Below are 6,487 nucleotides of genomic sequence, written 5' to 3'. Positions count from 1 at the left end.
TGCCCATAGCTGGCATGCCATGTCTTGTCCTGCCTGCCGGTTGTCCCTTGTGGGTGCTGCTGCGACCAGCTCATGTGGGTGGGGGATGAGCTGACTTACTGTGCAAATAGAGGGGATGAGAGGCTGCCCAGCTGGATGGGTACAGGTCCTCCCTATGGCCCTCCCCACCAGCCGGGGACTTGCCCTGCATGCTCAGCCTGTGACAGCTCTGCTCAGAATGTCTCAGGGCTGACCACAGCTGAAAACCTCCCATGTGGCTCCTATCAGCCAAGTAACCTTTGCTCAAAGCATTTGGCCACACCTGTGCCATTCACAGCTTCTTCACCTGTCAGCAGGAAGGAGGAAGGAAAGGAGGAAGAGAGACAGAGGGAGGGAGAAAAGGAAGGAAGGAAGGAGGCTGCATTCAGCATTTACCTCCAGCAGCCAGAGCCAGAGCAGCTGAGAGTCACCGTGGGAGACGCTCGCGATGTCCTCGCCAGGCTCCACCACCTCTTTGCCCAGCGGCCTGTCTGTCCTGACGACTTTCCCAGATGTGCTCTTCATTCCTGAAATTGTGAGTGCTGGCTTTTCCCTGGGGGAGGGCAGATGCTGCTTGTGGGCATCCAGCACGCTTCATGCTGCAGGCGTCTGAGGGTCAGACTTGGCACTAAGCGTGTGGCTCAGGAGCCACAAGGTTCTGGGGCAGCCACCTCAAAGAGAAACAAGCCCTATGCTGGGGCTTGGAACTTCTCCTTTAGTTTGCAGGGGCATGTTGTTGTGTCCTTGAAACCTTTTGTAATTTCTGCCTGGTGAACTTAAAGGGGCTACTGGTGGGTTAGGTTGCAAATTGAGCCAATGAATTAACTGGAAGATGAGTTTAATAGCAGATACAGGCAGAGGATAAACTGCTTGCTTAAAGCAGGGGCTAAAAGTTGTCTGAGGTTAATTGCTTGCAGCAGCAAAGAGCCCAGGCTGCTGAAGCTGTACTGCTGCAGCGTTCCTGAGCTGGAGGTGAAAGAGCTGGATCTGTGTGTGTGTGCAACAGTGGGTGAGCAAAGGAATTAGTTTAAAGCAGGTGGTATTGATGTGTAGATAAAGGCTTTCCTTCAGCTGCTCCCAATATGCTCTGGGGACTTGCCCTCTGTGCCCTGCACCTAAGAATAAGCTCCAGGTTTTCTGCAGCTGCATGAAAAAGGGTGAAAAGTCCCTGCTGAGCTCCTGGCTGGGCAGACACTCGCCAGCCATCCCTGCCACTGGTTGTGTTAGTCCTGGTGCTCATCGTGCCGTTAACCAAGGTAGTGGCTGTGCCTCGAGCTGTTTGAAATTCCTGTCTCCAAGGGATTTGGCAGAGCTGCTTGCTTAATGGGACCGAAAAATAAAAGCACCCTATCCCTTGGTTTGGGTAAGGTCTGGAAATGTGCATCCCGAAGGCTCAGGAACCACCCAGGAAAGAAGAACGCTGCATAACCAGATTTCCCCATCTCCAGAGGTGTATGACTCTAGGTTGTGCAGCTGTATTATCTCTGCTGTGTACAAAGGAGGCGGCTGCCTTGAATCACAGCATTCGGAAGAATAAAGAGTTTCCCAGTCTCTAGAGGAATGTGAGATTGACTGCAGTGGGTTCATAGGGTAACCACAGAATGAAAACAAAAATTGGGATTTAACATACTGAGAAAGTCTTGGAAATGCCAGAAGGTCCTGCCTGCAGCTCAGGCGATTGCCACATATGGATGTGCTGATTAAAACTATCCTTTTTATTCTCTGAGTCTGGGTTTAATTCTTGTGATCTATTTTATTTGAAGAGCTTTCTGCATATATGGATAGCCAGGCCTACGTGGAAAAGCTGAAAGAGGCTGAATACCGACATGTTTGCTTTGTAGAAGGGGATTAAAGAGATCAGTTTTTCTTAGACTGGTCCCCAACTTGCTGTGGGTTGTTACGGAAAGCTTCTTGGCCCTTCCCTCAGTTTTATGAGTCTGCTGAACAGCACCATGAAATCTAAGTCACTAATGAAACCATGTCAAACATACTTGCCTGAGTGAGAAATCACATCCTGCAGAAAGGGGAGATGGCGAGTGGTAAGAAATGAGAAGTGATGCTTCTCCCCCCAGCCTTGCGTCTCACCCCAGTTGTGTTGGATTTTAAAGGAGCAACTGTAAGGCTTTCTCCAGGACCTTTAGCTGCAATGCTGTCATGGTGTCGCACATGAGTTATTCCAGGGACTGCATGACTGTTCAAGTGTCAGTCTTTGGTTGTTACAAGAGACATCGAACCAGCAGCACTTTGCAAGACCTGTTTTCACTCAGATACCTGCAAGGTCTCAACCACATCTTCGATTTAGTGTATTGATTTGTGAAATGGAAGCAACGAAGTTTCCTACAAGTGTGGGCTGCCACAAATGATGTGGCATTTTTGGGGTATCAGATCTGAAACTTTTTTCCCACTTGCGGAATGCCTCCACTGCATTTGTATTGAGTTGTGTGATTTGTATGAGTAGGCACTTGGATGCTGGACAAAGCTGGCCTGGGACACAGTGGTGATCAGACTGATTTTACAGTCAGTGAGGCTCTCTTACCGCTGGAGATTTGCCTGCAAATGCAAGGCCAGTCAGTGATGAGGGATGGGTCTCCTTTCTCTGCAGTGTGGGTTCAACGGAGGAGCTCCTCATCATAAAATACTGCATAGACTAAACTTCGCACAGGTTCTGGGAATAAGTGGACTGATTTATAGCAGAGAAAAGCTGCTCAGTACGTTCTGGTGCAAAGGCACCACTTTGCAGCTCACACGTTCTTAGCATGGGACATTGTGCTATGAAAGCAGCAATAAAAAACCCTAGAGAGTAAAATTGGCCATATTACCTCCTTTCAACCTGTTCTCTGTCCTTTCAGGGTAACGTTTGCACGTGGCTTTCGCTAAGGCCATGCTGTTTGTGCAGTTGGGCTGGGTTTGACACGACTGCTTTCAGGGATCTGCCACTCTGCCTGTGATCCAAATGTGCCCTTCCGAAACAAGCCTGTTCATTGAAACCAGCATCCTGAGCACACTGATGTGGGCAGTGACAGCAAGAGGCAGGATTACAGCGAGGCTTTGTTTGGGTCACCATCAGAGACAGATGCTCCAAGCTAAATTCCCAGTTAACTCGTGCGATGGAAATCATCCTAAGAGCCTCCCTTTGCAAGTGTGTCTTGTGGTCACCCCATGAACACGGAAGTTGTTCAATGACTGCAGTTTCCAGGCTGGGTTTGGGGTTTGTTTTTTAATGTAAATACTATAAAACACAAAGCTTTTAATGTGGGTCTTAACAGGCAAGGCTGCTTCCACTGGATCTGATCCAATGACTGAAACAGTGAGGGATAGGAGAAGCTGTTTCTGATAAATACTCTGGCAAGGCTTTTAAAGGGGAGGCAAAAATTTTTCCTACTTGCAAAGCGGGAATTGCCTGCGCTGTTGTTGGAGAACATTGGTGTTAGAGGGAGGAAGTCTTGGGTAATCAAAAGGTAATCAACAGGTTTAGGTAATCAAAGACCTGATTCCATTGTTTACTCTTAAAGGCCTTATGACTGTCAGCTAGTCTACTCTTGCTGGGATTAGCAGGACTGCTATTTGTTCTGATGCAATATTTTGTATTTCTTTCCAGCATCTTCTAAAGAAGAAGAAAACTCCGCTTTTGAGGTGCAGCCATTTCTTCTCTGCAGAGAGTAAGCAGTGAATACAGAGCAATAGAGATGGCAACTCTTGAACAGGAAAACAGCATCTTTCTTTCAGTTTTACACACATAGTAAGGGATATACATTTTTGGTTTTAGGCCTCCGATATTGATGCTGGTACTGACCAGCTTTATTGTTGGCCATTGTAGCCTTTTCAGCGCTTAAAAGTAATAGTCTGTATATATTTCAAGCTTCTTAATTCATAAACTCAAGCTGCATTGCCCCACATACACTCAGATTTACAGCTGGTTGACATCTGGGCATTGCGTTTTAATGCATCAACAACTGATTTCTGATTTTGGGGAACCCCTCCCACCCACCCCCCCAAAAAAAAACAAACCGAAAACAACCAACCAAAACAACAAACACCCAAGCCCCAAACAAAACAAAGTAAGACCACCACCACCACCAAAACAGCCAGCAACTGCAAGAACCAAACGTGGCCTCATCTAGCAGAGCCAAACACAAGAGAGATGTTATTTAATTTCTAGTATGTTCCTGCTTGTGACTACTTGCCAACTCTGGGCATTGTGCTGGCTTATTTTTCACAGAAACGTCTGCGGTTATTGACCAAACAAGAGTTTCATACCATTTACAGTGATTTTTTTTTTTTGGTTTTTGTTTTTGTTTTGGTTTGGTTTGTTTTTTTTCCTAGACCTACATTTTTTTCACTGTTACTGTTTTTCCTAATGTCCAAACTGCCCATTAACATGCCTTTTAGGGACTTGTTTTGTACAATAATGCTGCTTTTTATTTGGATTCTGCATTGGCAAGAAGGATCTCAGACCAGAAAATGGTGGTGTGCTTTTTCCTTTCTGTTAGCATGTCCTGGAATATCCAGCTAGCCACCTGGTTTGCTGTTAGATGCCTCTGTTCATCCCTCATGCTGTCATTTTGTGGCAGAGTTGAACCAAGTGAATAGTGGGCTGCTTCTAACAGGCAGTTCCATCTATCTGCCTCTTTATGTCTTGGCTGAAAACAACCCCTTTCTGTAGGGCTGGTGTTCAGTGGGTGTTGATCTCACTTACCCAGTGCCAAAATGTGGTGGGAAGATGGTGAAGAAGGTGAGGTAGCTCCATAGAATGGCAGGGCAATCTTGCATAATCTTGTGTTGACCACCCCTCCCTTTGGCCGTGCTTGTCTTCTGGTCTCATTGCTCTGCTGGACCATCCTGCCCAAAGTATGTCCTTGGGAAGGGGAGGTGAGGAAGGGACCATTATCATGAGAGCTCCATCAGCAAGACTGTTTAATCCACTTGGAGTGAACAGAGCCAGGATAGTCTTTCCCCACCCACCCTCTCTCAAAGCCAAATGTAGTGCTTGCTCATCTACCGAGAAAAATGGATTACAGTCAATGGTTAGTATTAATCTGCTTTCTGGACAGGATGCAGTTCTCCAATCTGGGAGGAGTTATGAAGTTAGGGATTAAAATTCCATTTGGAGATGTAAGTTACTGAGTTGAGCCATGACCCTTAACATGCTTAGGTGATCTGTCAAATGCAACTGACATCTGAGGTGTCAGCAGTATTGAGTTCTGCCCAGATGAAGGAAGGCGAGGCAGGATAGCACCTAACCTCTATTTTTCCTGCAATTGCCAGGCTACTTCGTGTTGGAGGGACGATTGTATTGCTGCTGAGCCACGATCTCCACAAGCGCACGGATGACATTACCAAGTGTACTGAACGTGGCTCTGCTGCTGCCATTTCTGATGGCACAGGTGAAACCACCACTGCAAAAGCCCTGCATGCAGATGGGAATTCTTCCTCCTTAGTGAATGGTGTTGAAGAATCCTTTCTCAATAGCAGACAGACACGTTTTGGCTCTCTGGTTCTAGATGGTGTCTATGGGGTTAGTCTTGGAAAGACGGATGCTTTCATATACAAATATAAGAAGATTTCTACTGCTGGGAATCAGTAGCTCTCTTGCACTGTGCCTAAGTGAACTTGAGCCCTTGTACACTTGAAAAGCAGCATGGCAGTGATCTGCTGGAACCCTGCTAATCCAAACAACTGCTTGCATTTGTTAGCTCACCTCACTTCCTTTGGATGTCCTATGGTGCTGCTTTTCCCTCTTTTTTTTTGGGGGAGAGTTGGAAGATGCCTACTGGTGTTTCAAGTATTACTACTATGAAATATTGTAATGAGATGAGAGGCCTCATTGTTTAGGCAAAGAGTCTTGGTATTGGGAGGACTTTCTCTGGGAGAGAAGATCTTCATTTGCAGAACTGGAAAAAAAAAAGATATTAAATATAAGTGGGTTTTCACCAGTATTCAATATTTCTTTAGGAAGCAGATCTTACCTGAAGAAGTCTCCAGCTCTTTTTGAGGTCTGGATGTATGTTTTACCTTGCAGTCTTGTATTTTATTTTAAAGCTCCTTTCTGATGAGTTTGAAATGTCTCTGTTGAGATCTCTTAGTGGAAAATAAACTATTTTTGTATTAATTCTTTGTATTAATTTTTCTATTCTTTGCAGCATTTGCACGTGTCTAACGGGTGTGCTGTAGCTTTTTTAAGGGGAGAAGCTTCTTTCTATCAGAAATAATGTTTTTTTTCCCTTGATAATGTTACTCCATGGGCACAATGTGGAAGATGGAAAAACTTGCCAAGTGGATGAACGATTAGAAGTGAGTTCTGCCTGCAAAGAAGCATGTGGAAAAATTCTGCTGAAGAGAAAGGTGTTAGCAGTCCTTTTAGATAATGCAAAATGTATCTGTAGGGGGGAAATAGTCTAATTCAAAGCTTTGCATGTCTGCTGAGCTGACAGAGAAGTATTTTTGTAGAGAATGATTGCGGATTGCTTTC

At 45.5% G+C, this 6,487-nt stretch overlaps 1 long non-coding RNA gene across 1 annotated transcript; it reads left to right on the top strand.

The window, feature by feature from the left end:
- Positions 1-291: 291 nt before the first annotated feature.
- Positions 292-6,127, top strand: LOC136014493 (uncharacterized). The gene is made up of 3 exons (XR_010612730.1): positions 292-553; positions 3,617-3,677; positions 5,284-6,127. It is a non-coding gene; the product is annotated as an uncharacterized LOC136014493 (long non-coding RNA).
- The last annotated feature ends 360 nt before the right edge of the window (positions 6,128-6,487 follow it).

Source organism: Lathamus discolor, chromosome 5, assembly GCF_037157495.1.
Source record: "Lathamus discolor isolate bLatDis1 chromosome 5, bLatDis1.hap1, whole genome shotgun sequence".
NCBI lineage: Eukaryota > Metazoa > Chordata > Aves > Psittaciformes > Psittacidae > Lathamus > Lathamus discolor.
Note: the sequence above shows the minus strand (reverse complement) of the source record. Positions and strands in the feature narration are given on the sequence as shown.